Raw genomic sequence first — 7,711 nt, 5'->3', positions numbered from 1 at the left:
TGTGTGTGTGTGTGTGTGTGTGAAGTAGTCCAAGCTGGTACTCACTAAATAGCCCAAGCTGGCTTTGAACTTCTGAGAATCCTGAGTTTCCCCACTCATGGGTCACCTAGTTCTTATCTTTTGCTCAGAGTCCTTTGTAAGAGTCACCTATATTCATTGTATGTAGCTGTCAACCCAATAGTGATTATTCCACAATTTATATAACCCTTTAATGACCTACAGGTTATCAGTACAGTTTGCACTTAAGGCCACTCCAAATAGCACTGCTAAGAACAGAAAACGGAAGTTAGGTAAGTCTCTTGGGTATGAAAGTACTGGGCATTGAATCCTTTAAAGCAGATTTCCAGGTCGTGCATGGTATGGCAGCACTCAGAAAGAAGGCAGAGGCAGGCAGATCTCTGAGAGTTTCAGGCAAGCCTGGTCTATGTAGTAAATTCAAGGTCAGCCAGTGCTACATAGTGAGGCTCTACCTCAAAAACCAACCAACCAAACCAAAAACAAATAAGCAGATATCCACGTGGCAGTGAGTTTTACATCCGTACAAGCCTTCCAGTTGCTCCATTTCTTGCCAACATTTGGCATTGTCAGATTTTCCCATTTTAGCTGTTCCGGAAGCTGACCGGGGCACTTTATTTCTAAATTCCGTCCCAGCTTCTCAGATAGATCTTAGGGTTTCTGTTTTGCAGATGAGGACATCGGGGCCCTGAGAGGTGTAATAATTTGTTCTAAGTCACTTAAACTTTGGCACGGACTTAGGGCTGGGATGCCAACAGGGCAGTCTGACATCAGACATCAATTCTGTCTCTCCAGCCCCCTTCCGGACCTGGCCTTGTTCTGCTCTCAGCAGTGGGTCTGTGGCCGAGGCTTGGGTGCCCTGGGCATGTATGGGTCATATCCTGCCCAACTCTCCCAAGGGCTCACAGGATTGAGAGGATGTCCAAAGTGCTTCAGAAAGGGGAGATGCCCAGATAGTGCGATGGTTGGGTAGGAGTAAGGATGGGGGAGTTACAAGCAGTCATTTTGCTCTCAGGAGGGGTGCAGCTCTATTGGCAGAGGGTGAGCACAGGGCGCTACACAGCTGAGGCCTGGAGACCTTGAGGGTGTCTGACAGGAAAACCAGGCGAGGGCGGCCGAACGCATAACCGCCTCCAGAGCCCACCAGCAGGCCCAGGGCGGGGCGCGGCAGGGGGCGGGACCTTCATAGGGGCGGGGCCATGGGCTGCTACTGACCAATGGACGCGCGCGGCTCAGGCCCCGCCCCCAGAGTCCGCTGCATAGTCATGAGGCGCAGGCCGGCGCTGCGTCAGCGGAAGCGGCGCGCAGCGGCTGTTTCCGACCTGATAAAGCGGCGTTGTCCCCGCGCGCTGGCCGCAGCCTCGCAGCGCTCGCACCCCGTCCGAGTAGTTGACTGACGGACCCGCCCGCCCGGCCGCCGCCGAGGGCGCAGCCGCCGCCCGGACGCCCCGCCGCCGCCCCGGTGCGCCCGGGGCCCCGCACCCCAGCCGCCAGCCAGCCCCGCCAGCCCCGCGGCCCCGGCCGGAGGAGACAGGTGAGCGGCCGCACCTGCCGCCCCGCCCCCCTCCGCGCGGCCCGGGCCTCGAACCGGCGGCCCGACCGACCCCGCGTATTTCCCCGCCCCAACCCGGCTGCTGCGGTGCAGCCCGCACCTGCCCTTGTTGGTCCGCATCCCGGGCCCCGCGGCCGCGGTGTTTGCACTCCTTGCACACCCGCCCGGGGCCATCCCAGCACTCACCTCCCGCCTCTGGCGTTGGGTGCGCACTCTCCTCTGCCCAGCCCTTGCTAACTTCTGGGAGTTCACCAGCCTTGGGCCCCACCACCTTGAAATGCTCCTGGGTCACCGCTCTCTATCCTTGTCCCCAAACACGCATTGCTTGAAGCGCTGCTAGCCGGTGGCCTGACCCTTGGCGGGCACCTTTTATTTCCCGAAGCCCACCTCGTCCCTGGAGAAGACGGGAGCACTACGCTCCAGGTGCAGAGCCTCGGATTTGGAGAAGCCCCGTCCCTCTCCCCGAGACCAGTCTTCCTCCAGTCCCTTGAGCTTAACCCATTCCTCTCCAAGGTGTGCTGCGCTAGATGGGCGCCCGGAGAGCACACTCCTGCGGAGGGCTTTTCCAGGGGAGGTATGTCCAAATTGGGGAGCACAGTCTGCTAGTTAGTTATTCCTAATAATTCTTCAAGGTGGGGCCAGCCATGGGTGGGAAGAGGTACTAGGTGCCCTGGGAAGTCAGGGTTTTGTCTTTCCCTGTGGGAGACTGATAGAATATGGCTTCAACTCCTGCCTTAGTTTATCCTTCTGGTCTCCTAGCTGACCACACACTGGGACTTGCAGCTTCTTGTTACTCAGATGCTCAAAGAAAGATGAGTGCCTGGCAAACAGGATTTGAGAGATAAGCGATTGAAGCAATTGTTTCGAGTGGTTGTCTAGGCCCAGAAACTCATAGGGTGGGCCATAGTACACCTGGGTCACCTCACTGCACGGGTACTAAGCAAATTCCCTGCAGCCGCTCCACTGTCTGCTGACAGGTAGGGTGTGGTGGAAATCTTTTCCCCTGTTATTTTTCCTTGAAGTAGAAAAGCATGGAGGGGCGCCTTACTGCTTAAGGGTGACAAATGGCTGGTCATTGAAACTGGGAGCCTCCACCAGCTTTGCCACAAATATGGACAACACCTTCTTGCTGCTTCGATCTGAATCCTGCATTAGAAGAGCATGTTGATTAAGGTTCTGCAGAGATTTTGCAGAAGCTGCTGAGAAGGGGGAGAGGCAGTGACCGTATGGGCTCCAGGTGGGAAGAGACTCCAGCATAATGAAGAAATCAAGTGCTTTGGGGGAGAGATGGGGGAAGTAGGTCATCTGAAAATCCTACACTCGAGTGGCAGTCCGGCTGATTGTGGTTGTTTTGTGACTGCTGCGGAGAAGTTGTTCCTTTGAAAGGTTTGAAATGCATGTTAGGTATATTTGGGGGTGATTTATTTGGGAAACATTCGTGCCTCAACCCCGGGGACTGTGAAGGGAGGCAGCCCAGGGCCAGCACCCGGTGCCCTGGAGGATTCACCTGCTTCCTTGCAGAGATGCTGTGTGCTGCAGCTTTGGCCCTTGTTGCATTGGGAAAGCAGATCAGAGATTGGACTGGGTGATCTCCAGGGTAGCTTGCTCTTAACACCCTCCAACTTTACTTATTGGAGAGAAGGGAGTCAGGCCTGGGGGAAGCCGTAATCCATTCTTGCCCTTGTCTGACTGCCCTGCAGAGCTGTGGGAGGGGAGGGGGACTGTGATGCTGCAACTCCTGGTCTCTTGTGCAGGGAAGGGGCTTCAGAAGGTATTTGAGCTGGTGTTTAGGGGACACTGAGTTGATTTCATCTGTAGGCAGATGAGGGCATTGAACAAGGGTGGTGTTGGGGTTCAGGTTACCTTGGTTCCCCTGCCTTATGTGCATTCATTGTCCTGAAGACCCTGGGGCCCCAGCTTTGGGTAGCCAGCCAGGGGTGGTTTCTGACAGATTTGTGGCCTGGCATTGAATAAGAGTGGCTGGTGATCATTGTAGGTGGCAGACAACCCCAAATTGCTAGTGCCCTCCTGGGGAACACCCCTGGCAGAACTGTGCCTGTAATTTGAGGAGCCAGAATGTGTTAAAAGCTGTGTTCTTGTTAAGGGTGGGTGAAGATGCTACTCTATGCTTGCCTCCTGTGGTTCCCTGGATTTTTTTTTTTTTTTATCATAATGTAATTATGTCAACGAGGGTACATTTAGTGATATGCCGTTAGGAGAGAGCCTCAATTGCGGGCCAGGTAACATGAATGCTCAGTGGTGTCCAGGAAAGGTTCAACACTGGGGACAACCTCATGTATGAACAGCCATCGTGGGGGTGGAAGACCCCACAAACCAGAGTCTACAGAGGGCTCAGCTGAAGCACCTCCCCCACTGCTCCTACACAAGCTCTCCTTGTTTGCATTAGCGTAACTGCTCTGCCAAAGTCAATGAACAAGGATCTTTTTAAATGGGAACTTTCAAAATGTGCCTCGAGTGTCTCCCCCCCCCCAACTCCTCCCCCTCCCCTCCACTATCAAGTTCTGAGCCCTGTGATACTCTCTTTCAGAGAAACTTGAGGCCTCTTCCATGCTAGTGGAAAAGACAGCCCTGTTCCCAGCCTGAGGAACCTGGTCAGGCTCAGGACAGGCACCTCCCTGCTTTTTATGTGAAGGCTGGAGTGTGCCTGGGGTTTGTTATTGGTTGTGTGTCTTTGGGATTTTGTTTTTTAAAGACTGGGTCTCACACTGCTGAGACTAACCTCCGACTTCTGATACTCCTGCTTCTTCCTCCTGGGTGCCTCCTCCTGACAAGTGCTGGAATTACAGTTTTGTTTCAAGGTGCCTGACTTTGTGAAGTGTTTTTAAAACACTGTAGCATTAGGAAGGTTGATGCAGCAGGTTCGAAAGTTCAAGTCCAGTCTGGCATATGTAGGGAGACCCCCTTTTCTTTAATATTTAAATTGTATTTTAAGCTATGTATATATGTGTGTCTTTGTATGGATATGTGCATGAGAGTGTATGTGCTTGCAGAGGCCAGAGGTGTTAGTCTCGGCGGAGCCCACTGGAGCTGGAGTTTCAGGTAATTGTGAGCTGTGTGCTGTGGATGCTGAGAATCAAGCTTGGAAGAGCAATACATGCTCTTAACTACTGAGCATCTTTCTAGCCTGGGACCTATTTAAAAAAAGAAAAGATTGGATTCCACAGACTCAGCAGACCTAGCCCAATCGTGTTTCGTTTTTTGTTGTTTTGTTTTTAAAAAATTACTGTTAGCTTTCCTCATGCCCCTTCTCAAGGGGCCACTCTGTTCCCAGGTGGCCAGCCTTGTGTCCTCCTTGGAGGGTGTGGGTGTTAGTGCCTCAGAATGTCAGACAGGCAGTGTGGATGGCCGAGTGTATCTGTCTCCAGAGATGCTCTTGCTGGGCTTTGGGGAGCTGTGGGAAGAACACAAAACCTGAGGCTGGAGAGAGGACAGTCCAAATTCCCTGTAGCTCAGCTACTGCTTAGGGGTGGGGGTTGTTTGTTTTTTGTTTAGATTTATTTTATTATTTTGTGTGTATGAATGTTTTTTACTTTTGGTGTTTACTATTTATGTGTGAATGTATGTCCTACTACATATCTGTGCCTGGTGTGCAATGCGGTCAGAAGAGGATCTTCTGGGGCTGCAGTCATGGGGCTGTAAGCCACCATGTGGGTGCTAGGAACTGAACCTGATCCTATGCAAGAGTATGTGCGCTAACCATTGGATTAGCTTTCTGGAGCAGCCCAGTTTTGTTGTTGCTTTTTTGAGACAGAGTCTCCTATAGCTATGGCCTCAAGTTCATTCTGTAGCCAAGGATGACCTTGGACTTCTGATCCTCCTCCCTCCCAGGACAGTTGGGATTCCCGCACGCACGAGCTGCCAGCTGCCACTTGTGGCTTGGGTTTCTTTTTAAAAAGGGGCTGACTCTCTCATTGTCTTGTTCATCCTTATTTGGAGCTAGGCGTGGCCTCTGAGTGCAGGAGTCTAAGGGTGCCAGACAGTTCCCAAATGGAACCCAGAACAGTCATAGGCTCTGGGGTCTGCTTTATGATATTGATCCTTTTTTGTTTGTTTTTGTCTTTTGAGCCAGGGTTTCTCTGTGTATCCTTGGCTGTCCTGGAACTCACTCTGTGAACCAGGCTGGCCTCAAACTCAGAGATCTGCCTGCCTCTGCCTGGAAAGTGCTGGGGTTAAAGGCATGTGCCACCACTGCCCAGTAATAGTTTTAATCCTTAAGCTTAGTTCCTTTCCTCTTTCAAGGCCAGAACTGGGAGATGTTGTACCGTCTAGGTCTCCCTGTCTTCAGCTGAACCTTCCCACATCTATAGAAGGATTTTCCCAGCTGGACAGTTAGATAGGGAAGGGCCCAGGCATGGGACCTGCTATGCCAGGGTTTAGCATGGCCAATGGATTCTACACAGCCAACGCCTGGTCTGAGTTCTTGTAGTTACTGTCTCTAGAACTTGCAGCCACATAACTTGGTTAACCACCATATCCCGCTTTCAGACAAGGGGAAATCTTGAGTAAGAAGAGCCACACTCAGGACTAGCAGATAAAGAAACATTGAGGGGTTGGAGGTGGGCATGCACTTGGCTCCGATGCAGTGGACACTGTACTTTGTGTACAAGTCTTACTGCATAATTTTATGTAGTCACTTAGATGTTGTAAGCCAAAGGATAATAAATAGCTCTCTGTTGCCAGCAACTTAGTCACCACTTGAGGGAAGTGCAGCCAATCAGCAGTGTGTGATTTTTGGTTTGGAGTAAGGAGGGAGTATTTTTCCATCAAATTTTTGGAGGATCGGGATTGAATTCAGGGCCTTCTGTGTGGCCTGCCACTCCTCACTGCCACCACTGCAGCTCTCCATTGACTGTGTGTGTGTGTGTGTGTGTGTGTGTGTGTGCGCGTGTGTGCGCGCGCGCGCGCGTGCGCGTTAAAACTAACACTGGGTATCTTCCTCTACAAATCTCTACCTTAATTTTGAATCAAGAGTCTCCTACTGAACCTGTGGTCTGGCCAGTGAGTTCCAGGTACCCTCCTGCCTCTGCCTCCTCATCCGAGTGCTGGAGTAAAAGATACCGCGACTATGCTCAGTCCTCCGTTGTTTTGGGTTTTTGTTTTTTGTTTTTGTTTTTAACAGTTTTTTAATGCCTGTGTATCGAAGGGGTACACATGCAACTGCACAGTGTGGGCATCAGAACAACTTGAGTGGCGGGTCTCTCCTGCTCTGCTGTGCTTTCACACGGCAGTTTCTTCTACCTGCTGAGCCATGGCACCAGGCCTCCATCTGTTCACTAACCTATTTATTTATTTATTTATTTATTTATTTATTTATTTATTTATTTCTGGTTTGAGACAGGGTGTGTTTCTCTCTGTTTCCCTGGGTCACCTGGAACTTGCTCTGTAGACCAGGCTGGCCTCAAACTCAGAGATCCCTCTGCTTTTGACTCCAGAGTGCGGGGATTAAAGGTATGCACTCCCACCATCTGTTTTTTATTTTTGTTTTTATTTTTTAGGGCAGGATTTGACATCCACAGTGGAGGTAAAATCACTTGTATTGAACAAGAAGCTGAGGAAGAGAATTGCCCCCAATTTGAAGCCAGCCTGAGCCACATAATAAATTCTAGGCTAGTCTGGAGTAATGACTGATCTTGGCTCAAAATACAGGGGGGAAAGAAAATAGAAAGTCAGACATGGTGGCACATACCTGTAATCCTAGCGCTCAGGATGCTGAGGAAGGAGGGCCAAAGCTGGACATAGGGAAGACTAGCTGAACACCGAAGGAAGCTCTCTTACCTACAGTAGTGGTTAAATTTCATTAAAATAAATGCCTTCCCATGTTTTTGTATAAATGTTCTCATATAACTTTGAGAGACTTTGGACATAATTAAAAATATGGACCTTTTGTGTAGACCAGGCTGGCCTTGAACTCACAGAAATATGCCTGCCTCTGCCTCCTGAGTGCTTGGCTCCAATTTTGAATAGCTTTAAAAGATGTCATTTGTAGTATTTGTAGGCATTTAAAAGTAAGACCCAATGCCAGACGCCTTAGTGACATTCCCACCATCAATGTCCCTTAAAAGGACAAGAACAAATTGTTTTTAATAGTATCAAAGTGACCCCCTCCCCATACTGATGGCTGTG

The 7,711-nt window shown here is 50.7% G+C and overlaps 1 protein-coding gene across 2 annotated transcripts in view; it reads left to right on the top strand.

The window, feature by feature from the left end:
• The first annotated feature begins 1,321 nt into the window (after positions 1 to 1,321).
• Positions 1,322 to 7,711, top strand: part of Slc45a4 (solute carrier family 45 member 4) — a 70,478-nt gene continuing 64,088 nt past the window's right edge. The window contains exon 1 of one of the 2 annotated variants that reach the window (XM_052160206.1): positions 1,322 to 1,549. The gene's annotated coding sequence lies outside the window, so the exon portion shown is untranslated. Of the gene's footprint in view, positions 1,550 to 1,949; positions 2,142 to 7,711 lie in introns of those variants that run through there. The other variant, XM_052160208.1, reaches the window with a different exon arrangement.

The sequence above is a fragment of the Apodemus sylvaticus genome, chromosome 17, assembly GCF_947179515.1.
Source record: "Apodemus sylvaticus chromosome 17, mApoSyl1.1, whole genome shotgun sequence".
Classification (NCBI taxonomy): domain Eukaryota; kingdom Metazoa; phylum Chordata; class Mammalia; order Rodentia; family Muridae; genus Apodemus; species Apodemus sylvaticus.
The sequence above is the reverse complement of the archived record's forward strand: the minus strand, read 5'-3'. Positions and strand labels throughout refer to the sequence as shown.